We start from the raw sequence: 27,639 nt of genomic DNA, 5'->3' as shown, positions 1-27,639 counted from the left end.
GGAAGTCACTGGATCACCCAGAGCCCACTGAGGAAGTATCTGACAACTATAGACCCCATAAAATTTACACATGCAATTCTGCATGCAATTTTAGGAGGTTCATAGACCTCTTGAAGCACATCCATGAACCATTATGATGTTTAGATTAAGAACCCCTGGTTGTGGAATAAGAAGAAAAGAGGCATAAAGATGGAACACTGGCATTTACGAAATGGGTAGAGGAAGACAAGTCCATGAAGGAAACTGGAAAACAGAAAATAGAGTGTCAGAGGGGGTGTTGCAGAAGGTAAGGGAAGAGTTTCAAAAGAGCAGGAATGGTCAGCAGAGGGAAGTGCTGCAGAGAGAAAGAAGAGTAAGATAAGGACAGAAAACAGTGATCATTTGCTTTAGCAACAAAAAGTATCAGTTACCTTTGCAAGGGTTGTTTCTTTAAAATGCTGTAGACACAACCCAGAATGCAGTGATTAAGAAGCGGATGCAAGGAGAAGAAATGAGGGCAGCAAATGTTGGCCATGTTTCCAAGAGGGTGGGGTATGGGGGCAGGCAGGGAGGAGACTTGTATTTTGTTCACTTAAGACCAAAATGAGGATGTTGAGTGTCTTTTAGTATTTTCTTTAAATTTGTCATGTCATCTTCTGATTTCTTACCATTATAAAGAGAACAAACAAACCAAATAAATCAGATCCATAAGAAATGGAGTTTCACAGATTCCCAGTACTTCTGTCTGATATTAACAAACAATGAATTATGGTTTTAAATCCCTGCAGTTCTATATCTCTTCAACTTTGCTTTAAGTGGCTATCTACCCAGAATCCACAATACCTCAGGCAGTACTAAATTAGTACCATAGGTGTATTCAGGTCAGCCTGACTAGGGATGAGAGGCAAAAAAGGCTGTCTTTAGGCCCATGATTGAGGAGGCAGCTTTTTAATACCCAGTTTAGTAATTATGGAGGCTTTATGTTTGCATGTGTGAACCTTAGTTAAGCTTTGTTATAGGTTTTCCAAAACAGCTGGGGCTTTTGGTCGATGAAGACATTAATTTGTGTCTCCAAGGGCTATGCATAAATCAAACTGGGGAAAGAGGGGAGGAGGAGCGTATTTCTTTGTGTGAATCCCAGCTTCCTGTTAAGTGTTTAATTGAGGAGAAGGAAAGAGTCTTATGACAATTACTGAATTAGGGATGCACTATTATCTTATACTTGATGTATTTTTTTCTTGGTGTATTTATGCTAAGAAAAGCAGTAAACCCTGTCTCCTGTAAGAAGACCCTGCTTTGTTCACATCCAACAGAGATGGAGACTCAGATTTCACAGTTCCTGTTGTTTCAAAGGGAGGCTTAATGTTGATGGTGATGGTTGTTATTTAAACTTTGGTTCTCTTTTCTTACCATCTGCTGTGTAGTGGCCTCTTCGTCACAGTTCAAGGATAACAGGAAGGATACCACCTGGGAAAAGCAGACTAATGTCATAGGCCTTTGGAAATTCTACTATTCCTACCGCTGTAGTCACAGAGAAGATTATTTAGAGACCGCATCATCATGCAAACATGTTGTCATGTTGGAGTGAATTAATGATTGGAATTGAGTCTGGACCTAAATTCTTCTGACCTTTAGAAATATCAGCATAAGTGATGTTATGGTGAGCCAAGGTTTCCCCATCCACCCCTATTTTGGGTTTATATTGTTAAGTCCTGGAATCGTCCACCCCTCAGACAGACAGAGGACACACACAATAATGCAAGTCACACAGCGAGGTTTATTTCCAGCTAACTGGGGTCCCCGTCTCTGCCCGACGCAGCGGGTTTTAACAAGGACCCCTAGCCTACAAAGCTAAGGGTTTTTATAGCATCTCTAAGGCACTCAGTAATTTTCCAAAGTCTTAGGGAGTACAAAATGAACTACAATTCTCACATAACTAAGGCATTCATTAATTTTTCAAAGTCTTAGGGAGTAGCTACAAAAGCCTTCATAGCAGGAGATAAAACATCTGGTCTCTATGCCCACATCCTGGAACTAACAATTAGGCCATTAGGTTAGTGTAAGCTCAAGGCTGTTAACCTTATCTTGACTTTAAAGTAGCAGTTCTCATGCTTACTTGAGCTCAGGGCTGCCAGGGCTGTTAACCCTATCTTAACCTTAAAGAGGCAGTCCTTATGCTAACAGTCTCTTACAATATTTCAGCCACTGCATGAATCTAACCGAAGAATGCCAAAATATAGAAAATGGAGATTCTTCACGTTTTTTTTGTTTTGTTTTACTTTGTTTTCCTATATGCTGCCTTTTTGTCTAATGGAGAAATAGGTGATAGCAAATAGAAAATACTCTAGGAAGTCCCACCGCACCAGTGTGTGTGTGTGTTTGTGTGTGTGTGTGTGTGTGTGTGTGTGTGTGAGTGTGATTTAATAAACATTCCTAACATTCAGGAGCATACTCATAGGGGGAAAGAGCTATGTTCTCCTCTAAAACAGTCCTATGATGCCACAGTCAGAGACTAAATACCAGGCTTCATAGCTCATTACTCAAAATGGTGTTTCTTGAATTAGAAGCCAAAAAACAAAAAACAAAACAAAAACACACATCAGTGTTTTATGGGACATTTTTATTAATAAATATAACCAGTAATATTGATTCTTAAGACTTCTGCTGGGTAATGTAACTGTAGGTTTCCTATAAGTAGAGTAAGAGCTTTAATAGACCGTTTTCTTAGGGACTGTAAAAAAGAGTATATCAGATCCAAAAGATCACCTGCACATTGGAAACCTCTGATAAACCAATAATTTTATATGCACCAGGAGGCAAAAAGGCATTTCTTTACAGTACTTTTGACTACTACCTGAAGAGTTAAATTAATAACAAAAATTTTAAACATGGTTATATGATTGCTGATGCAAGGTCATGGGCGATATACATGCTCAGCATTCTCATAGCATATTACTAAGTTGAGCTGTGAGAAATATACTGTCTACTCAAGATCAGGTTCCAATCCATTTCCTGTGGTTAATACATTATAAACAGTCTTGCTCAATGCAGCTTTCTCTGTTGTACCTCAGTTGTAAATGTTGAACTCTCCCCTTCATCTTGGATATATGATGATAATCTTTGTAAAACACAATTTAATTAACTACTTTAAAATTATATAAGCAAAACGTTGGGAGAAGAAATCTTCAACTGTTTCAGTTCTCTATTAAAATTACAAAAATTGTTTTAAAATCCCATTTTGTCTGCATTATACCTCAGGAATAACTGATTAAAAAGGTAATTGTAGTGTGTGAAAATATAATTATTTAATTAGCCATAAGGCTACAGAATAGAAATATACATTATTGGATCCAGAAGTGACATTAAAATTTAATCCAACCCTCTCATTTTGCGAATGGGGAAACTATGATCTAAATAGCTCAAATGAAAGTTTTAATATATGTTGCCCTTGCAAATGGGTGTCCTTAAGTTCACATAAATTTATTTTCAATTCAGTAGTTACAGTCTAGTTTCCCTACTATTCAACTGACTTTATTGTCTGGCCAATGTTCACCTCTTTGTTTTATGCACGTAAAATATCCAGAGTTATGATAATAGCTATCATAAATAATTTTGTATTCTGTGTTTACTTACTGCATCATAAACATTCTTAGGCTGCTATATTGTCTTCTTTTTGGGAATTTGTTTATTTAATTTAAAAAATTAATTTCAGGTGTACAAAACAACATAGTGATTAGACATCCATATACCTCAAAAAGTGATAACCCCAATAATTCTATTACCAATCTGATGCCCATCAATAGATGATTGGATAAAAAAATTGTCGTACACATATACAATGGAATATTACTCTGCCATTAAAAGAATGAAATCTTACCATTTGTGGCAAAATATATTGTCTTTATTGCTGTGAGTTTTTAATGACAACTGAGTAGATCATATCAACATTGTTGCATGATTGATCATTTTGCATTTTTCCTAATTTTTCTCCTTAAAATATTATCAAAGCTTTAAAAAAAAAAAAATCAAACGATTTATCCAGTATCATATACTAAGTTAGTGGCATAGACAGGGTTCTATCTCAAGTTCCATGACTCTTAGTGATCTTCTCAGTATTCTATACTGCCTCTAGAAAATTGGAAAGGTGGACTCCAGCCTTATACTTTCAAACCATGCATTCTACATCTCTACGTGCCTAGAGATACTTAATCAGTACTAACCAACAAGATTAAAATTACTATATTTTTAATTCAATAATTTGCTGTGGAAAGCAACCATATAAAATGGTTTGGAAGAGACATTTTTTCCCAATATTTAAATTTCATTTAATTTTTACTTCACTTCATTGAGATGGGTAGGATCTTTATTACATGTATGGGAGTAGTGATAGCAGCCATTCCTGCCTTCTCCTTTTTTTGTTTTTAATTTATTGGAGTGACAATTGTTAGTAAAATTACATGATTTCAGGTGTACAATTCTGTATTACATCATTTATAAATCCCATTGTGTGTTCACCACCCAGAGTCAGTTCTCCTTCCATCACCATATATTTGATCCCCCTTACCCTCATCTCCCACCCCCCAACCCCCTTGCCCTCTGGTAACCACTAAACTATTGTCTGTGTCTATGAGTTTTTGTTTCTCATTTGTTTGTCTTGTTCTTTTGTTGTTTTTGGTTTATATACCACATATCAGTGAAATCACATGGTTCTCTGCTTTTTCTGTCTTATTTCGCTTAGCATCATACTCTCAAGATCCATCCATGTTGTGACAAATGTTCCTATATCATCTTTTCTTACTACTGAATAGTATTCCATTGTGTATATATACCACAACTTCTTCATCCATTCATCTATCGAAGGACATTTTGGTTGTTTCCATGTCTTGGCCACCGTAAACAAAGCTGCAATGAACATTGGAGCACACGTGTGTTTATGTATAAATGTTTTCAGATTTTTTGGGTAGATACCCAGGAGAGGGATTGCTGGGTCATATGGTAATTCTATTCATAATTTTTTGAGGAACCTCCACACTGCCTTCCATAACGGCTGCAACAGTCTGCATTCCCACCAACAGTGTGAGAAGGTTCCTTTTTCTCCATAGCCTCTCCAACACTTGTTACTATTTGTCTTGTTGATGACAGCCATTCTGACTGGGGTGAGGTGATATCTCATTGTGGTTTTGATTTGCATTTCTCTGATGATTAGTGATGTTAAGCATTTTTTCATATGTCTATTTGCCATTTGTATGTCGTCTTTGGAGAAATGTCTCTTCAAGTCCTCTGCCCATTTTTCAATTGGGTGGTTTGTTTTTTGTTGTTGAGTTGCATGAGTTCCTTGTATGTTCTGGATATTAGCCCCTTACCGGAGGCACTGTTTGCAAAAATCTTCTCCCATTCAGTTGGTTTCCTCTTTATTTTGTCAATGGTTTCTTTTGCTGTGCAGAAGCTTTTAAGTTTCATTTATTTATTTTAGCTTTTACTTCCCTTTCCTTTGGAGTCAAATTCATAAAATGCTCTTTGAACCCAAGGTCCATAAGTTTAGTATTTATGTGTTCTTCTATGCAGTTTATTGTGTCAGGTCTTATGCTTAAGTCTTTGATCCATTTTGAATTAACTTTGGTACTTAAAAGCTTCTGCACAGCAAAAGAAACCATTGACAAAATAAAGAGGCCACCAACTGAATGGGAGAAGATTTTTGCAAACAGTACCTCCGATAAGGGGCTAGTATCCAGAATATACAAGGAACTCATGCAACTCAACAACAAAAAAACAAACAACCCAATTGAAAAATGGGCAGAGGACTTGAAGAGACATTTCTCCAAAGACGACATACAAATGGCAAATAGACATATGAAAAAATGCTCAACATCACTAATCATCAGAGAAATGCAAATCAAAACCACAATGAGATATCACCTCACCCCAGTCAGAATGGCGATCATCAACAAGACAAATAGTAACAAATGTTGGAGAGGCTGTGGAGAAAAAGGAACCCTCATACACTGTTGGTGGGAATGCAGACTGGTGCAGCCGTTATGGAAGGCAGTGTGGAGGTTCCTCAAAAAATTACGAATAGAATTGCCATATGACCCAGCAATCCCTCTCCTGGGTATCTACCCAAAAAATCTGAAAACATTTAGAGATAAAGACACGTGTGCTCCAATGTTCATTGCAGCTTTGTTTATGGTGGCCAAGACATGGAAACATACAAAATGTCCTTTGATAGATGAATGGATAAAGAAGTTGTGGTATATATATATACACAATAGAATACTATTCGGCGGTAAGAAAAGATGATATAGGAACATTTGTGACAACATGGATGGATCTTGAGAGTGTAATGCTGAGCGAAATAAATCAGACAGAAAAAGCAGAGAACCATGTGATTTCACTGATATGTGGTATATAAACCAAAAGCAACAAAAGAACAAGACAAACAAATGAGAAACAGAAACTCATAGACACAGACAATGGTTTGGTGGTTGCCAGAGTGTAAGGGAGGTGGGGGGTGGGGGGTGGGAGATGAGGGTAAGGGGGATCGAATATATGGTGATGGAAGGAGAACTGACTCTGGGTGATGAACACACAATGGGATTTATAGATGATGTAATACAGAATTGTACACCTGAAATCATGTAATTTTACTAACAATTGTCACCCCAATAAATTTAATAAAAAAAAAAGAAGAAGAGGATTGATGTGGTTGTGATAGTAATAGTTGTAAAAGTAGCAATAGTATTAGCAATAAAGATAATAGCTGACATTTATTGAGCGGTTATTTTATGCCAGGAACTATGCTAAATACTTGACTTATACTAAACATGTTTAATCCCTTCAATAATCTTATGATACAGATACTGTCTTTTTTCCCCATTTTACATATAATGAAACTGAAGCACAGATTAAGTAATGTACCCAAAATCATATAAGTGATTGAGCCTGAATGTAAACCCAGATAGCCATAGGAAGGCAAATTTTAGCCTAGCACAAAGGAAAAACCTTTCTGTTAGAATTGTGTGGTAGTGGAATGGGTTTCTGGTGAAGCAGGGACCTGCGTAAGTATTTAAGCAATGTCTAGATGCTACTGTCAGGCATGCTGTGCATGAGATTCCTTCACTGTGAGCAAGATTAAGAGTAAGTTAATCTCAGGCCCATTTCAGTTCCAAAATTATATGAGTCTAAGTTGGCTCATCTACTGGTTAGTGAGCAGCCATGCTCTTTCTGTTCTTTTGGGAGAATTAGTTGGGTATTCAAAGCTCATTGAGTGGACAGGCTTCACTTCTGTTACTATGTATATGAGCTCTTGACACTGAAGGATGAGTTAATGCTCTGGTCCATCAAATGGAGAGATGCTATTCCTGGGGTCTGTTGCAAGAACAAATTTAGGAATCCCTGGGCAAGGTTGAAATAAATCTATTAATGAAAACTGATTAGCCTCCGTGGTTCTTTTTTCTAATTGCAATAGTTTATAATACAAATGAATTTAATACCCATTTTCAAATTCCAACTCCTTCATTTTATTATAATAATTCCTTGCATTAACCTGCCATATGGTTCTTCCCTTTCCAATCTTGTGATAATGTCACTTATCTATCCATTCAGACACCTTTGTATTTCTAATACTGGCCTATTATAAAAGCCATCTGTGATTCATATAGCATTCTCACCTAGAGCACAAAGGGTTTCATTTAATCTAAAAATACAAATGTACCTGCCATGAGGAAAATAGCCCACCCATATGGCTAAATAACTAACCCTTTCTCACTCACCCTCAGCCTTTCTTTACCTTTCTTTGGCTACTTTTCTAAAATAAAGTATTGCAGGAGACAAATGAGCTCTTTAAGTAATCCCATCACTGTCAGTGATAGAAATGAGAAGACACTATTGTTAACCTCCTTTGCTTAGTGGCTCTTGAGAGAATTGGAAAGGCAGGTAGGAGTGTGGCTTATTACAACTTTGTATGGCAAACATGACAATGGGTGGGTCACCTGGGAAGGCAATGGAGCAGACAGAAGTTAGTCAAGAACTGCTCTGGAGAAATAAAAACATAAAAGCTCAAGACTTCAATCAGTTGCTCCTCAAAGAGGCTGGAATCCCTGTAGTAGACCAGTTGAGTCTTTGAATGTGTCCATTCTTTCTGGAGACTCATTGATAAATGTAGCATTGTACATTGTACAAAGAATCAAAAATCAAAGTCAACCTACACAGATTGTGAGTCCATGTGTCTTGCCAAAGTTATGTGAAGTTTTTATAAAATTTCCAGAAGCGCAATCCCCTAGAGAAGAGAATTCTCTGTGATCTAGCTGTTTCACAGCTAGCCTTTCTCTCATTTCAACTTTACTTAAAGCACCAGTAGTATTTCAGAAATACTGTATGAGGCTTATATTATTAGAACCGTTTTTATTCACCTAACTGAGCTCTTTGATTTAGTTACCCATAAACACTTTCTTCAGAAATCCCATGATTCTGGGCTTAGCAGTGACCCTGTAAAATGTTTTTTTTCTCCATTTAGTTCTTGCCAGCTTACCCTCGACCTGGAGATCCAAAATACTTGCAGACTGTCATTTTTAGTGAAGATTAACTGAAGTCTCTCTTTAGCTCATAGTGAAGGAGAGTTCAAAGACTATGTTGGCAGCTCCATTTGCTTCATAAAAAGATTCTTCTTTTTAAAATCATCTCCCTCTTTCTAGCAGATCTGCTTGTGTCAAGGTTACACACTTTTTAGCAGAATTTATTCCTCAAATTTCTTTTAGTATATGTTATCCCCAAAGGCAAAACGTTCATGGTAATACATATGACCTAACTTATCTCAGTAGAATAATAGAATGGCAGAGCTAAATGGGATGCTATAGAATGTTTAACTTGAAAGCCTTGTTTTATTGATGGAGAAAACTGAGACCTATAGGTGTTAAATGGCTCATCTGGAGCCATGAAGGTAATTAGCATCAGAGCCTAGGTAGAACCCAGGATTCAGAACTCGTAATCAAGTGTTTTTACTACAATGTCATGCTGCTTTATGCCTAGCTAATTCATTTAAAATTTATCTATTACAAATATACATACACAAGTATACTTGTATTATACAGTCATGCACTGCATAATACTGTTTTGGTCAACGATGGATCGCATATGTGATGGTGGTCCCATAAGATGTAAAAAAAAAAAAAAGATTATAATGTAGCTGAAAAAATTCTTATTGTCTAGTGACATCATAGCCATTGTAATGTCGTAGTGCAAGGGTTGCAAAACTCAACAGAGCTATGGTTGAGATGGCAAACAACTTTAACCTGGGTGTGGATAAGTATGACATTGAGGGGCTCAATGTCATCCTCATTGACTAATGAGGAGTTGTTGAAACTGCAATAGGAATGCGTAGTTGAAGAAGAGGCTAGAAAAAAGGAAACTGCAAGAGAAGAAGAACCCCCAAGAAAATTCACAGTGAAGTGTTTAGTAGAAGCTTTTATAGACCTCAACAAACTCCTTAAAAAGTTGTAAAACTTGGACCCCAAAACCAAAAAATTTTCATTAATAGAAAGTCATGTTCATGGAGCACTGTCTTCTTACAAGAAAATCAACGAGGTCTGATAATTAACTTTGAGAACTTGTTGCAACGATTTTGCTAACCTTTTTCTGATATCAGAGGGATTATTCATTAAGAATTTTTGCCAACTGGACAGTTAACGAAGTTTGCTATTTGGAAGTGCTTAAAAGACTGCGTAAAAAGTTAGACGACCTGAACTTTTCGCCAACAATTCATGGCTCTTGCATCACGACAATGCACCAGCTCACATGGCACTGTCTGTGAGGGAGTTTTTAGCCAGTAAACAAGTAACTGTATTGGAACACCCTTCCTACTCACCTGATCTGACCCCCAATGACTTCTTTCTTTACCCAAAGATAAAGGAAATATTGAAAGGAAGACATTTTGATGACATTCAGGACATCCAGTGTAATACGATGACAGCTCTGATAACCATTCCAGAAAAAAAGAGTTATGAAATTGCTTTGAAGTGTGGACTAGGTGCTGGCGTTGATGCATACCTTTCTAAGGGGAGTACTTCGAAGGTGACCGTAGTGATATTTAACAATGAGGTATGTAGCACTTTTTCTAGGACAAGTTCATGAACTTAATTGTCCGATTTCATATGATAAAAAATAATAATAAACCAAGAAAACAACCATATACATATTTGTGAAAAGACTGATACCACCTCAAGAAGAGCCTTAGGTAGATCCTTTAGGAGGTATCTAGAAGGTATTCCAGAAAAAGGCATTATTTTCATAGGAGTCAGCTCCATGGGTATTACTTCCCTGAAGACCTTCCAGTGGGACAAGATGTGGAGGTAGATGACACTGATGCTGATGGTCTTGACTCTGCATAGGCCTAGGTTAATGTGTGTGTTGGTGTCTTAGTTTTTAACAAAATAGTTCAAAAAGTAAAATAAAAAAGTAAGTTTTAAAAATAGACAAAAGCTTATAGAACATAGATATAAAGAAAGAAAATAGTTTGTGTGGCTATACAATGTGTTTGTGTTTTAAGCTAATGTTATTACAACAGAGTCAAAAAGTTAAAAAATTAAAAAGCTTATGAAGTTAAAAAGTTACAATAAGCTAAGTTTAATTTATTGAAGAAAAATATTTTAAAAGTAAATTTAGTATAGCATAAGTGTACAGTGTTTATAAAGTCTACAATAGTGTACAGTAATGTCCTAAGCCTTCACTGTCACTCACCACTCATTCACTGACTCATCCAGAGCAGCTTCTGGTCCTGCGAGCTCCATTTATGGTAAGTGCTCTATATGTGGTGTGATAAAAAATTATGGTGAATGCTTAAATTTTAAAAAATATTACAGTAAAAGACACATTGCCATTAACTCCTCCCCCTTAAATTACTCCCCGTCACTTCGAACATACTTGTCCCATCATTCTTGCCACTTTCTGAAGCAGTTCTGGAAGTCCCCTTTCGTGAGTGTCTTTAGTTGTGCTGTTGTGGTTGCCTCAATGTCCTGAATCATTTTGACTTTTGAGAAGAGCCAGAAGTTGCATGGTGCCAGATACAGAGGCTTTCCATTGTGGTCACAAAATACGGTGAATGCTGCTGCCAAGTGTCATCCAACAGAAAGGCAGGGATTTTCAATACTGGAAGCGGCACATCGAACCTTAGTAACAGTGTGTGATAAGTTTCAACTTGTTCAGTGCAGTCAGTCAGGTGTGAGCTACGGTTGAGAGAAGGTGTCTTTTAAAGTGTGTCATTAATCATCCTTCATCATGACAGTGCTCTGTGTCACACATCGCTTCTGGTACGGCAGTTCTGTCAAATAAAAACATTATGGTGTGTCCTCATCTACCTCATTCACCAGATCTGGCACTGTGCGACTTCTGGCTCTTCACCAAAGTCAAAATGATTCAGGATATTGAGGCAGCCACGACAGCACAACTACAGACATTCATGAAAGAGGACTTCCAAAACTGCTTTAGAAAGTGACAAGAACTATGAGATATGTGTGGGCGCAGCATGAAGGAGTATTTTGAGGGAGATTAATGGCAATGTGTCTTTTACTGTAACAGTTTTTTTTATTTAAATATTCACCATATTATTTGATCACACCTCCTACAGGCATATCTTTTATTCCATATTTTTACTGTATCTTTTCTATGATTAGATGTGTTTAGATACACAAATATTTGCAATTGTGTTACAATTGCCTACAGTATTCAGTACAGTAATATGCTGTACGGACTTGTAGCCTACGAGCAACAGGCTATACTATATAGCCTAAGTATGTAAGTAGGCTATACCTCCTCGGTTTGTGTAAGCATACTCTATCATATTTGCAAAATGATGAAATTGCCTAATGATGCATTTCACATAATGTACCCACATCATTAAGTGTCATATGACTGTATTTAATTATTATATAGATATAACTGTTATATATTCTGAGTGGCAACACAGCCTAGGAATTACAAGCAGACCTGGGTCTGAATTTTACCCCTTATTACATGTGTGAATTTACCCATCTAACATCTCTGAGCTTAGTTGCCTCATCTGTAAAACTGAGATATTAAGAACACTCATCTTTTAAAATTATGGTGATAATTAAATGAGAAAATGTATATAAAGCACTTAGCAAAGTACCTTCCACATAGTAAACTCTCAATGAATGGTAACTATTTTTGCTAGGTAGCTTTTTTTCTGTATAACTCAGTAAGTTCCCTTTCCCCACTCCCTAGAATGAGAATTCTTTTGAAAGTTCATTTTATTAAACTAGTATGCAAATGTGTTAGAATGCAGCAAAATTCTCGTAGCTAACCTGAGCCTAGTATATCAGGTTTTTTTTCTGAGTTAATTGCAGCCTGATTTGGTTCTGTTCAGTATCACATCTATTTCCACAAACAGGAAATTGTCTTTTCTAGAGTTTGATTGGCAGGAATGGTTTTGTAAACTTTATTGAATTATATTAGTGTTGTTCTGTGGTGCAGGAGACACTTTCATTAAAAGCCTCTGTTCCTAGGTGCTTATCTTTTTCATAAAATTACCCTTTGGACTGAAATATTTTCAACTTGTTTTCTATTTCAGATGGGATGGAAATAATTGGAGGGGGGGAATAGAGAAATTTCTTATAACCTTTTATTTGACTACTTAGTAAACATCTTTTAAATTTTTCATGTTTGCCCCAGTGGTTTCAAAATGTTAAAACCCCATAAGAACCCAGAAACACACAACACAATTATTTTAAAGAACAGCTTGCAGAAATGCCACAGGAACCAACAGTATATATATGAGATCAGAGTCTTATGAAGACATGGCCCCAGAAACTTTCTTTTTCAAATCATCTTTGGCAATCCAGAATTTTTAAAAAAATAAATTGAACCCTGCTCTTTATTTCCAACTATCTTCCTTTCTCAACTTGGTTGAGAAATGTTTGTTAGGAAAAAAACAGATTTACGAAGTACACAAAAAGAAAAGATAAGAGAGAAGTTAAGGAAAACAATGATTTATAAATGGAGTTTGTGGCTCACCTAAGAGGCTAAGAAAAGGCTAATCAGAAATTTTGGAGACTAGAATCCAGAGTCCAGTGCCCTGGTGATTTTAGTCAAATTGCTGTCACTGGCATCTAAGAAAGATGGGGTTACCATTGTATGGGGAATTCCGTTCATTAGGGATAATCACAGATAAAGAGGGCGTGCCTGAGAATCTGCTAGGGGAGTGGAAGTAGCTGAAGGCTAGACCTTGGAGTGGAAGTGAAGTACAGAAACGTCAAAAGTAGCAAGAAGATGTATACCCAAAGGTTGGGCTGTAGAGTAGGAGCTAAAGAAAGGAGGAACAGGAAGGGACTATGTAATGACCTGAAGCAGTATAAAGCAATGTGATTATTGCAACATTGACTGTAACTTATCTCAATAACCCCCATTTAAAATGTAAACTCCATAAGAGGAGGGCTTATTATCTGTTTGTTCACTGATACATCCCAAGCACCGAGAGCCATCCTGACTTAAAGCAGGTACTCACTAAATATTTGTTGAATGAATGAGTGATCTGTGTAGAAACTTACTTTGAGGTTTCCTCCCACCTGAGTAAAGATAATTGTGTACTTGAACTGCCTCCATGTGCTGCATTGGAGTGATGGGGAGAAAAAGGTGAAGGACATTGAACCCAAGATATAAAGCAAGAGACATTGGAGAACTGAGCTCAGGGCAGGGATGGTTTGGAGAGCTGCCTTTAGAGAGTATTCCATTTGTCTCAGTTACTCAGCACAAAATTGCCTTCATTTTTCAGATCTCCTTTCCCTGGATCATGTGCTATGCTGTAATTAGAAAGGAGGGAAGCCAAAGTCAGGTTGCCTTGGGGAGGATGATATCCCCTATTTGATGTCTCACGGACTACAGAGAACCTATGGCAGTTGCTGTTCCATTGCCTAATTAAAAACAAAAGAAAAACAGCCTTAGAAATCAGAAGTCTTTCTCATTACTTTATTAAGCTCATTTGAACCTGTACAACCCCTCCCTGGGCTTGTTATGCCAGTTTCTAGAACAGTACCTGGCACCTAACAGGCACTCAATGCAATATTTATTGAATGAATGACCCTGCCTGGCCATGCAGTTTTGAAAGACTATCCAGTGTGTTGGGCCTCCTTGTATGGTCCTCTAAAGAACATAGGGCTATATTAGGAAAAACAATTATGAGGAAATTGGAGAAAATGAATGGAAAAAATTATAATTGCATATATCCCCAAATTCTGGTGCACCCTAAGTGTCTTAGTCAGATGAGTTGCAACTCCAAATGAACATGTAAAGCAGTTATTTTTAAATGTTCAAGGCTAAGACTCAGGAAAGTTTAGCATCTGTTTTCCTTCTAGGGTGAAGAGAAATTTAGTGTTGTATATATGTGTCATTATACATGAATACTTACACTTGGAGTGATAGTGTTAATACATTTGGGTCTTTCTTGTGTTTGTCTGGCCAATCAGTTAATAGATTATACTTAGATATGTAATTCAAGACTTCCTCACTCCTAATCCCAAAGTATTTGAGCATTACCCAAGATTTTGCTACAAGGGAGTAGTGTACGTAGGCAGGTGTGCGTTTTACAGGATGAAAGTTGGAATTTGAGTCTTGAAGGGTTTATAGCAAGACCTTGAAGCCTCCTGCTCTTCGGCCAGGAAGTACAATATCGTGGACAATATTTCTGGTACTAGGGTAGATGCGTAGGATGTGAAACTAGTACAGGAAACGTAGAACAAGAACATTTGGCAACCTTGTGCATCCTGTCTAAATTAACTGTTATGGAACATTAGTGGGAGGTAGTAGGCTATAATGAATTCTAACATTTTCCTGGTTAGACTCCTTATACTACTGAATTTTTTTCATATGTTATAGTTTTTTCTCTTTTACTTTTTGTTCTTAGATCACACCCCAAGTGTGAGTGTATAAGCGGATATCTATATTTAGTTTCTACCTTTAGGTACATTTGTTTTCCTGAGGTACATCTTTAACAACTGACAGGGTATTATTTGGGCAAAACATTGATTTTGAGCAGTATAAAATTTCTAATGGGAGTGCTATAAATTCCAGCTATCTAAATTGTTGCTGAAAAATCAATAAGCTACTTAGCAGAGAAAGAAATGACTTGAGGTAAAAATGACCAATTAAAATGTAACTCTCACTTTCTGTTCAAGCATGGGTAGAGACCATATTTGATAAAGAGAGCTTTAAACAGTTATCGTTCTCAAGGTCCTGTCCCTCATGTGAGTTAACTTTGCAGACATTCTTTTGTTCTTTTCCGTTCAGAAAGAGATCACCGCAGAAAGAGATCAGAATCTGCTGATTACATTTTGGCAAAAGGTTTGGGATTATGAAACTGGCCAGATTCTTTTCTTAAAGAAGTCAGAATTATTTCCCCCTGTTTAAGAGTATCTTTGTTTATAGTAACGTGTTGATACGTGATTATAGAGGACCTGAAGAAGAGCTCTCCAGGTGAATATTTTGGATGGTATGATCCAGGAATTAATTCATTTCATAATTCAGCAAAAATTTATTGAGCACCTATTTAATGTCAAATACTCTATTCGCTAATGTCAATACAGCAGTGAAAAAAAAGATATTAAAAGGTCCTAACCTTCATTGAGTTTTGAGGGAGACAATTGCTCAAATACGTACATATATACATATGAGGTTTGACAATTGGGTTCGTGAACTTGTTGCAACTATGTTGCTAACCTTTTTTATATCAGAGAGGTTATTCATTATGAATTTGTACCAACTGGACAAACAGTTAACCAAGTTTACTATTTGGAAGTGCTGAAAAGGCTGCTTGAAAAAGTTAGACGACCTGAACTTTTCGCCAACAATTCATCGCTCTTGCATCACGACAACGCACCAGCTCACACGACACTGCCTGTGAGGGAGATTTTAGCCAGTAAACAAATAACTGCATTGGTAGACCCGCCCTACTCACCTGATCTGGTCCCCGATGGCTTCTTTCTTTACCTGAAGATAAAGGAAATATTGAAAGGAAGACATTTTGATGACATTCAGGACATCAAGGGTAATACGATAACAGCTCTGATGGCCATTCCAGAAAAAGAGTTCCAAAATTGCTTTGAAGGGTAGACTAGGCTCTGGCGTTGGTGCATAGCTTCCCAAGGGGAGTACTTTGAAGGTGACCATAGTGATATTCAGCAATGAAGTATATAGCACTTTTTCTAGGATAAGTTCACGAACTTAATTGTCTGACCTCATAAATGCATATATACATACATACATACATACATACATACATACATTTTTTAAAATTTATTGGGGTGACAGTTGTTAGTAAAATTACATAGATTTCAGGTATGCAATTCTGTATTACATCATCTATAAATCCCATTGTGTGTTCACCACCCAGAATCAGTTCTCCTTTCATCACCATATATTTGATCCTCCTTACCCTCATCTCCCACCCCCCACCCCCCTTACCCTCTGGCAACCACTAAACTATTGTCTGTGTCTATGAGTTTCTGTTTCTCATTTGTTTGTTTTGTTCTTTTGTTGTTTTTGGTTTATATACCACATATCAGTGAAATGGTGGTGGTAAGTGCTACAACAGTTATGGATGAGAAAATTAGGCAGGACCTACTTAGATATCATGAAAGCAAGGTTTCTCCAAAAAGATGCATTTCAGACTGATATCTGATGAATGAGAAGGTATTTATCACACAAAGGGCCTCAGGAACAGCAAGCACAGGTCTCTGTGGCAAGATAGAACTAGATGTGTTGCAGGAACAACAGAAAGGCTAGCATAGTTGAGTTAATGGGAACATGGCATAACATGAGGGTGGGAGAGGTAATCAGAGGCCACATCATACAAGCCTATAGGCCTCAAGATATTTTGATTTATTCTAAAAGCAGTGGGGATCCATATAAAGTTTTTAAAGATAAGAGTAATATGAATTGTTTTACGGTTTTTGTAAAGACTACTTTGGATGCTCTGTGGAGAATGAGTTAAAGGTGTACAAGAATGAAACTATAACAGCCTATTAGGAGGCTATTTATTTATTGCAGTAGTTAGGGAAGAGAAAAATGGTAACTTGGATAAAGATGATGTTAGCAAAGATGAGGAGAAATGGAGAGATTCAAGATGTGTTTTGAAGTTCAAATCAAAATGCAGGATTTATTGATGGATGGGAAATATGGGATGTTGAAACAGTAGGAGTTGAGGCTGACTTACAATAAAAAGAAAAATAATGCAAAAGAAAAGGGATATCTGCAGGAGCAAAGTCTTTGAGCAGGCAAGAGATTATGGGATTCAGGGACACTCCATTTTAACAGGACAGAAGAGAGAGAATATACTCATTGATAAAGATGTATGTCAGTTTGTAGATTTGGTGGTGGGAAGATGAGAGTGCTCTTTCTGATGGCTTTTGTTTTCTCCAAAAAGTATGAGGCAGTCTCATCAGCTAAAGACAGGAAACAGGAGAGGAGTGGGAAAGATGTGACAAGTTTGAGGAGAGAGGTAAAGGTATACCATAGTCACTTTGAAGAATGGGAAAGCAAGTTTAATGCAGAAGTAGCATTGCTGGGCAAAGATGAGTGCTCATTGAGGCTTGTGATTACAAATAGTTTATTACTTTTATTTTTCAATTACAGTTGACATTCAATATTATTTTATATTAGTTTCAGGTATACAATGAACATTTTAAACGAAAGTGAAACCCATCAGCTCAGGTATGTGAATTTTCTTCAGCCATGTTTAATATCTCAGGTGCAGGGTGGGGAAAAAGCAGTTTAACTGAATTCTACTTGTATTTTGACATGTGAATGTATCTGGGAGAGCATAGTATGATATAATGGAACAAACACTTGGCTAGGGTTTAGAAGATCTGGACTGTAATGCAGGCTCAAACTACTTGCAAACCATGTGACCTTAGGCAAATTGGTTAACATTGCTCTGCCTCCCTTTTCTCATTGGTAAGATAAGAAGGCTAGACTAAATAATCTGTAAGGTTCTTTCTAGCTCCAAAACTGAATTCCTAACTGCAGCCAGTTTTGTATTAATATAGTGTGGTGGTTAAGCATGTAGAGTGTGGAGTCAGGCTGCTTAGATTTGAATTCTAGTTCTACCACTTTTTAGCTGTGTGACCTTGAGTAAGTCATTTCACCTTTTAGTGTCATTTTATTCATCTTTGTAGTGGGTGTTAAAATACCAAATACCTTACTTAGTAGGGTTATGTAAGGATTAAATGAGAATGCATGTGAAACTCTTACAACAGTGCCTATATTGTACCCTCAAAAAATGTTAGCCATTATTATTACCCCAAGTTCTATATCATCCCTTTGGCCATAAAATATCCAAAGCTTGGAATTTCTTCTGCTTAAAGGCATACAGACTACCTGACACCATATTTAGAGTATATCATTTTGATTCAGAATAGCAATGTGGCATAGATAAATGATTTTGGAACCAGATGAACCTTGTTTTAAATTCTGAGTCTGCCATTTACTTAGCTTGAGTAAATAATTAACCAGATGATATTCGAATTCCTCTTCTATAAAATGAGGACAATAGCAATATTTATCTGACAGTTTGTGGCAAAAATTAAATGAGATAATGCATTTAAAGTACGTGATAGTACAGGGCTTGGTATGTAGTCAGCATTTAATCAAAACATTTGTTAGGATTTTAGTACCCTGCTCTAGTATTTACCTTCTTATATCAGCTCTTGATGTATAGGCAACTTTCATCCTTGTTACTTGTTATTTTCCTGGAGTACAGAGTAGCAACAAGTAGCCCATCAGAGAGAAAGACCTGAAAAAAAAAAGCAGGATCAACCAGTATACTAGAGATAGGGTGAAGCTAGAAGGGCTAGAATAAAGGGGTGAATAATGTTATTTGTTACAGTAAATATTATAACCACATAGATTTCTTTTAACATTGAAATCTTCCTTTATAATTTGAATGTTGTCTGCCGGTGTGAATAGGTTAACAGAGTCGAAGACAATAATATACTTGATTTCCTCCACTCAGTCTAAGAAGGTCACCATTGCCTTTCACTTCTGGACAAAGGCACCTTCAATGAATTCCTGCTGAGCAAGTTCCAGGAAAATGGCCATTCCTATGATGTCCTTTAGCTACTTGATGGAAAGGCATCACATGAGGTTAAAAATGTAATAAAGTCTCATTCATAGCTGACCCTCAGAACTGATTTGGGAGCTACATCTACTTTGCTTCCTGGGTTTGAAAACACCCTACTGAGTTATATTTATTTTTTATTTTATTGTTTAGTTTCAGGTGTACAAACAATGTAATAGTTAGACATTTACACCCCTCGCAAAGTGGTAACCCCCCACTCTACTACCCCTCTGACATCGAATATAGCTGTTACAATTCCACTGACTTCATTCCCTGCATTGTACTCCACATCCCATGGGAAAAAATAATACACACACACACACACACACACACACACACACCAGGGTGCCAAGAAAAGGTATACACATTTTAAGAGATGTTAACACTTTGGTTATTGTTGCTCAAGCAGTAGTTCATTGCAATCAGAAGTGTCTGGACACAGATGGTAACCACTTTGAGCACCTCTTGTAATTGCAGAAGTCAAACATTACTTGTATTCATCTTTTGTTATTAGTATATATTAATACAGTTTTTTCCTTTCTTAAAATGTGTATACATTTTTGGCACCCTCCGTATACTTAATTATAGTTGACATTCAATATTATTCAGCTTCAGCTTCAGAAGTATAGCACAGTGGTCAGGCATCTACACAGTCAATGAAATGTTGTCCCTAATAAGTCCAGTGCCCATCTGGCACCCTATATAATCTTTACAACATTATTGATTATATTCCCCAAACTGTATTTCATATCCCTGTGCCTATGTTGTGACTACTAATTTGTATTTTCTAATCCTGTTACCTTCTCCTCCATCCTTACCCCCTCCCATCTAACAACCTTCATTTTTTTCCCTATATCTTTGAGGCTATTTCTGTTTTGTTCGTTCATTTATTCTGTTCTTTAGATTCCACATATAAGAGAGATCATATGGTATTTGTCTTTCTCTGTCTGACGTATTTCACTTAGCATAATGTTCTCTAGGTCCATCCATGTCGTTGCAAATGGTAAGATTTCATTTCTCTTTATGGCAGTGTAATACTACATTGTATAAATGTACCACAGTTTCTTTCTCCAATTGTCTATAGATCAGTATTTCAGTTATTTCCATATCTTGGCTATTGTGAATAATGCTGCAATAAACATAGGGGTGCATTTTTTTTTTTAATCAGTGTTTTGGATTTGTTTAGATAGATACCCAGGAATGGAACTGCTGGGTCATAAGGTAGTTCCATTTTCAATTTTTTGAGGAACCTCCATACTATTTTCCATAGTGGCTGCACCAGTCTGCAATCCCACCAATAGTGCATGAGGGTTCCTTTTTCTCCATATCCTTGCCATCATTTGTTGTTTGTTGATTTATTGATGATAGCCATTCTGACTGGAGTGAGGTGGTATCTCATTGTGGTTTTATTTGCATTTCTCTGATGATTAGTGACATTGAACATTTTTTTAATTTTATTTATTTATTGGGGTGACAATTGTTAGTAAAATTACATAGATTTCAGGTGTACAATTCTGTATTACATCATCTATAAATCCCATTGTGTTGCACATTTTTTTAGTGTCTGTTGACCATCTGTATGTCCTCTTTAGAGAAATGTCACTTCACTTACATGGAGTCCTTTGTTGAAGTATAGCTGTTCATTTTGTTGTAATTTCCAGAGGAGATTTCAAGAAGCACTCCTCATGCCACCATTTCTCTGTATTTTTTTTTTTTAAGGAAAATAAATATGGAGAAGGGTAGCTGATTTCAATACTTTTAAGTAATGGTAATCAGACTAGAACATATAGGTCTCAAAAAGGCACTCAATTAATATAGATGTTTTAATCTCAATGTGATTTTCCACATGGTATTAATTGCAAAGATAAATCAGAGTCAATCTTTTAATTTATCAATTATATTTCAGAAAACAATTAGGTTTAATTCTTATAGCTGAAATCTTGTTCATTCTTGTTAAATGCATTTCATCTTATCAGACTGCTGATTTCTTTTACTCAGCTGAATGACTAATGTTAATGCAAAATGTTATCACCTTAAAACCAAAAGTAAACTTCCATCCCAGTCCTAATACCCCTTTTGCATGTGCCAGTTAAATAAGTAATTTGAACTCAGCCTGCAAAGCAGATTAATCAGTATGAAATAGGGTTTCCAGGCAAGAATTCCCACCCATTCTCAGGAATTTTCTTCACTTTCCCGTTCCTAAATCCCGAGAACAGTTGCTCGGGAAATTGGGAAAATTGGCTCCTTGAATCCAGGTGGTTGGTAGTATCGGACATCACTTTGTGGAAACGATTCATCGTGGAGAACAGAAAACAGTTTATATCTCAGGATTCGGGAACAGGAAAGCGAAAAACATTCCTGAGAACGGGTGGGAATTACCACCTGGATACCCTAGTATGAATCATGGGCTTTCCTTTTGTCTCAGATATTTGCTCATATCTGTTTCTCCCACTCTAAAAAGATTGTGATAATAATTGTGATCCTACCAGGATATACTCCTCTGGTGGCTGGAGCATCAACTTGGTTATTGGGATATCATTTCCAGTTAGGCAAGTTCACTTCATTTCTCAATCCATTTCCCCTTCAAAAAAATGACAATGATAATATGTGCCCTTATCTATTTCAGTTGGAGGCTGTAAGAATAAATGAAATATGGATGAAAGCAGTTTGAGCATACATACATAAATCTGAAAAATTATGACTCCTCAGGAATTATTTAGCCATATTGGTATTTGTGTTTTCAGCAAGTCCCTCCCACTCATAAATATGGGCATGATATACTCCATTACCATCAAATTTAAAGAAACACATACACACACACACACACACACACACACACACACCCTCATGTTATCTAAAATAATTTAAAAAGTTATTACTTTGCCCTATGTAGAATTTTATCAGTACATTAATATATTTATATCTGTCTATGCATCTATCCATTAATTAATTAACGTATTCAACAGATATTTGTCAAGTTGTTACTATGTGCCAGGTACTGTGCTATGCTGGGGGGAAACTATAATAATAAAAACAGGACTGATTCTTGGCTCATGAGCTTATGGTCTAGTATGGAAAACAACAGACAGTTTAAATAAAGTTTCAGTACTGTAATGTGTAATTGCCAGGGTGTAATAGAATACCCAGCAGGAGTGTAGAACTTGAGATGTGGAGATTATAGAAGGTGGAAAGAATTGCCATGGAAGTGATATTCATGCTGAGAGTTAAAAAAAAAAAGAGTAATTGTAGCCTAGCAAAGAGGAGTGGGTGGGGAAGAGTATTCCAATCAGAGAAGATAGGATCACTGCAAAACTTTTCAGTATTTTGGAGCATGTATCCACATTTAGAAATCAGTCCATTTATAGGTAGCTGTGTCTCTGACTAAATTTGGAGAAACATCATAGCTTTTTTAAAAAATTAAATTTAATGGGGGTGACAATGTTTAGTGAAATTAGATAGGTTTCAAGTGTACATTTCTATAATACATCATCTATATATCATGCTATCTACTCACTACTCAGTGTCAGTTCTCCTTTCATCACCATATATTTGACCCTTTTTACCCTCTTCTACCTCCCCTCCTCCCCCCCAACTTCTGGTAACCACTAAACTGTTGTCCGTATCTATGAGTTTTTGTTTCTTTGTCTTTTTCTTTTGTTGCTTTCAGGTTTATATCCCACATATGAGTGAAGTCATATAGATTTCAACTTATTTCTGTCTGACTTATTTCACTTAACATAATAATCTCAAGATCCGTCCATGTTGTTGCAAACGGCACTATATCATCTTTTCTTATGGCAGAATAGTATTCCATTGTGTATATATACCACATCTTCTTTATCCAATCATCTATTGAAAGACCCTTTGGTTGTTTTCCTGTCTTGGCCACCATAAATACTGCTGCAATGAACATTGGAGTACATAAATGTCATGAACAAAAACTTCTCACAAGAACACATACACATGGCGAACAGATATATGAAAAAATGCTCAACTTTACTAGCTATTAGAGAAATGCAAATCAAAACCACGTTGAGACATCACCTTACACGTGTTAGAATGGCTGTCATCAACACGGCAAATAATAACAAATGTTGGAGAGGCTGTGGAGAAAAAGGAACCCTCATACACTGTTGGTGGGAATGTACGAGGTCTGACAATTAAGTTTGCAAACTTATTGCAGTGATGTTGCTAACCATTTTTTTGATATCAGAGGCATTATTCATTGTGAATTTGTCCCAATTGGACAAATAGTTAACCAAGTTTACTATTTGGAAGTGCCGAAAAGAGTGCGTGAAAAAGTTAGATGACCTGAACTTTTTTCCAACAATTCTTGGCTCTTGCATCACAACAATGCACCAACTCACGTGGCACTGTCTGTGAGGGAGTTTTTAACCAGTAAACAAATAACTATATTGGAACACGCTCCCTACTCACCTGATCTGGCCCCCAGTGGCTTCTTTCTTTACTGGAAAATGAAGGAAATATTGAAAGGAAGACCTTTTGATGACATTCAGAGAGCATCAAGGGTAATACGATGACAGCTCTGATGGCCATTCCAGAAAGTGTTCCAAAATTGCTTTCTAGGGTGGATTAGTCACTCGCATCGGTACATAGCTTCCCAAGGGGAGTACTTTGAAGGTGATTATAGTGATATTCAGCAGTGGAGTATACAGAACTTTTTCTAGGATGAGTTCACAAACATAACTGTCAGACCTCGTATATTTGTACAGCCACTGTGGAAAACAGTATGGAGGTTCCTCAAAAATTAAGAATAGAATTGCCAAATGACTCAGGAATCCCTCTCCTGGGTAGCTATGAAAAATCTGAAAATATTTATCTGAAATTTCAAGGCTTTTCAAATCTTGTGGATTATTTGCTCTGTTCCTGGATACGCTGCATGAATGAAACCCTCCCCTAGCATACATTGGTTTTGCTCTTTGAGTACTTTTTTAAATAATTTTTTAAAATTTAAGTTTATTGGGGTGACATATGTTAGTAAAGTTACATAGATTTCAGGTGTACAGTTCTGTAATACATTCTCTATATCTCATTCTCTATATCTGTGTGTTCACCACCCAGAGTCAGTTCTCTTTCCATCACCATATATTAGAACCCATTTACCCTCTTCTAGAGCCTCCCTTCCCCTTTACCCTCTGGTAACCCCTAAACTATTGTCTATGTCTATGAGTTTTGGTTCCTTCATTTTTTTGTCTTGTTCTTTCATTGTTTTCAATTTTATACATCACATATCAGTGAAATCATATGGTTCTCTACTTTTTCTGTCTTATTTCGCTTAGCATTACAATCTCAAGATCCATCCATGTTGTCACAAATGGTACTATTTCATCTTTTCTTACTGCCGAATAGTATTCCATTGTGTATATATACCACAACTTCTTTATCCATTCTTCTATAGAAGGACAATTTGTTTGTTTCCATGTCTTGGCCACCATAAATAAAGCTGCTGTGACCATTGGAGCACGCATGTCTTTATGAATAAATATTTTCAATTTTTTGGTTAGATATCCAGGAGAGGGATTGCTGGGTCATATGGTAATTCTATTCATAATTTTTTGAGGTACCTCCACACTGCCTTCCATAGTGGCTGCCACAATCTGCATTCCACCAACAGCGTATGAGGGATCCTTTTTCTCAACAGCCTCTACTACACTTGTTATTATTTGTCATGTTGATGATAGCCATTCTAACTGGGGTGAGGTGATATCTCATTGTGGTTTTTATTTGTGTTTCTCTGATGATTAGTGATGTTGAGCATTTTTTTATACGTCTATTTGCCATTTGTATGTCCTCTTTGGAGAAATATCACTTCAGGTCCTCTGCTCATTTTTCAATTGGGTTGTTTGTTTTTTTGTTGTTGAGTAGTATGAGTTCCTTGGAAATTAGCCCCTTATTGGAGGGGCTGTTTGAAAAACTCTTCTCCCATTCTGTTGGTTCGCTCTTTGTTTTGCCAATGGTTTCTTTTGCTGTGCAGAAGCTTTTAAGTTTGATATAGCCCCAATTCACTTATTTTAGCTTTTACTTCTCTTGCCTTTACAGTCAAATTCATAAAATACTCTTTGAACCCAAGGTCCATAAGTTTAGTACCTACATTTTCTTCTATGCAGTTTATTATTTCAGGTCTTATGTTTAGGTCTTTGATCCATTTTCAATTAATTTTGGTACATCGTGACAGACAGCAGTCCAGTTTCACTCTTTTGCATGGCTTTCCAATTCACCCAGCACCATTTATTGAAGAAGCTGTATTTTCTCCATTGTATGCTTTTGGGTTCTTTGACAAAAATTATCTATCTATATTTATGTAGGTTTATTTCTGGGTTCTCAATTCTATTCCATTGGTCTACTTATCTGTTTTTCTGCCAATACCATGCTGTTTTGAGTATTGTTGCCCTGTAGTAGAAACTAAAGTCCGGAAGTGTGATACCACCAGCGTTGTTCTTTTTTTTCTTATGATTGCTATGGCTATACAGGGTCTTTTGTAGTTCCATTCAAATCTGATGATTTTTTGTTCTATTTCTTTAAAAAACGACATTGGGATTTTGATGGGGATTGCATTAAATCTGTATATTGCTTTCGGTAATATGGCCATTTTAACTATATTGATTCTTCCAATCCATGAACACAGAATGTCTTTCCATTTCTTTGTGTCTTCTTCAATTTATTTCAAAAATGACTTATAGTTTTCTGCATATAGGTCTTTCACATCCTTGGTTAAGTTTATTCCTAGGTATTTTATTCTTTTTTTTTGCAATTGCAAAAGGGATTGATTTTTTTATTTCTTTTGCTGAGATTTCATTGTTGGTATACTGGAATGCAATGGACTTTTGTACATTGATTTTGTAGCCGGCAACTTTACTGTATTCGTTTATTGTTTCTAATAGCTTTTTGGTAGAGTCTTTAGGGTTTTCTATATATAGCATCATGTCATCTGCAAAGAGTGACAATTTAACTTCTTCATTCCCAATTTGGATGCCTTTTATTTCTTTCTCTTGCCTGATTGCTCTGGCGAGGACTTCCAACACTATGTTGAAAAGCAGACGTGATTGGGGACAGCCCTGTCATGTTCCTGAATGTACAGCAAAGGCCTTCAGTTTTTCACCATTAATTATGATATTAGAAGAGGGTTTGTCATATATGGTCTTTATTACATTAAGGTATTTTCCTTCTATACCTATGTTATTAAGTGCCTTATTTATAAATGGATATTGTATCTTGTCAAATGCTTTTTCTGCATCAATTGATATAATCATATGATTTTTGTCCTTTATTTTGTTTATGTGATGTATCACATTGATGGATTTCCGTATGTTGAACCATCCTTGTGCCCCTGGGATGAACCCCACTTGGTCATGATGTATACTCTTTTTAACACATCGATGCTTTTGATTTTGCTAGAATTTTGTTTATGATTTTTGCATCTGTAGACATCAGAGATACGGGTCTGTAATTTTCTTTTTTTGTGTTGTCCTTACCGGGTTTTGGTATCCGGGTAATGTTAGCCTCATAAAATGAGTTAGGGAGTATTGTCTCTTCTTCAGTTTTAGGAAGAGTTTGAATAGGAGAGGTCTTAGATCCTCTTAGAATGTTTGGTAGAATTCACTAGTGAAGCCATCTGGTCCCAGAGTTTTGCTTTTGGGAAGGTTTTGGATGACTGATTCAATTTCCTTACTGGTGATCGGTCTATTTAGATTTTCCAGTTCTTCATGATTCAGCCTAGGAAGGCTATATGTTTCTAAGAACTTGTCCATTTCTTCTAGGTTATTGAATTTGGTGGCATATAGTCCTTCATAGTATTCTTGGATGATCCTTTGTATTTCTGTGGCATCTGTGATAACTTCCCCTCTTTCATTTCTGATTTTGTTTATTAGTGTCTTTTCTCTTTTTATCTTAGTGAGTCTAGCCAAGGGTTTGTTAATTTTAGTAATCTTTTCAAAGAAACAGCTCTCTGTCACATTAATTTTTTCTACTGTATTTTTGTTCTCTATTTCATTTAGTTCTGCTTTGATTTTTACTATTTCCTTTCTTCTGCTGACGTTGGGTTTCACTTGTTCTTCTTTTTCTAGTTCTTTAAGGTGTATCATGAGGTTATTTATCTGGGATTTTTCTTGTTTCTTGAGGTAGGCCTGTAATGATATAAATTTACCTCTTAAAAATGTTTTTGCTGCATCCCCCAAATTTTGGTAGGATGTATTTTCATTCCCATTTGTTTCTATGTATCTTTTGATCTCTCCTCTTATTTCTTCTTTGACCTAGTCGTTCTTTAAAGTATGTTTTTTAATCTGCACATATTTGTAGTTTTCCTGGTTTCTTTTTGCAGTTGATATCCAATTTCAAAGGCTTGCCATCAGAGAATATGTTTGGTATGATTACAGTGTTCTTAAATTTGCTGAGACTGGTTTTATGTCCCAATATATGGTCTATCCTTGAGAATGTTCTATGTATGCTAGAAAAAATACACATTCTGATGTTTTAGGATAAAGTGCTCTATAAATGTCAATTATGTCCATTTCATCTAATGTGTC

At 36.5% G+C, this 27,639-nt stretch overlaps 1 protein-coding gene across 21 annotated transcripts in view; it reads left to right on the top strand.

Annotated features, from left to right (window-relative positions):
• Positions 1 to 27,639, top strand: part of ENOX2 (ecto-NOX disulfide-thiol exchanger 2) — a 432,409-nt gene that overhangs the window by 73,646 nt on the left and 331,124 nt on the right. For 3 of the 21 annotated variants that reach the window (XM_019716147.2, XM_019716144.2, XM_019716142.2), the window contains exon 3: positions 17,641 to 17,691. The exons of the other annotated variants lie outside the window; for them this stretch is intronic. The gene's annotated coding sequence lies outside the window, so the exon portion shown is untranslated. The remainder of the gene's footprint in view (positions 1 to 17,640; positions 17,692 to 27,639) is intronic. 21 annotated transcript variants of the gene reach the window in all.

This window comes from Rhinolophus sinicus, chromosome X (genome assembly GCF_036562045.2).
Source record: "Rhinolophus sinicus isolate RSC01 chromosome X, ASM3656204v1, whole genome shotgun sequence".
NCBI lineage: Eukaryota > Metazoa > Chordata > Mammalia > Chiroptera > Rhinolophidae > Rhinolophus > Rhinolophus sinicus.
The sequence above is the reverse complement of the archived record's forward strand: the minus strand, read 5'-3'. Positions and strand labels throughout refer to the sequence as shown.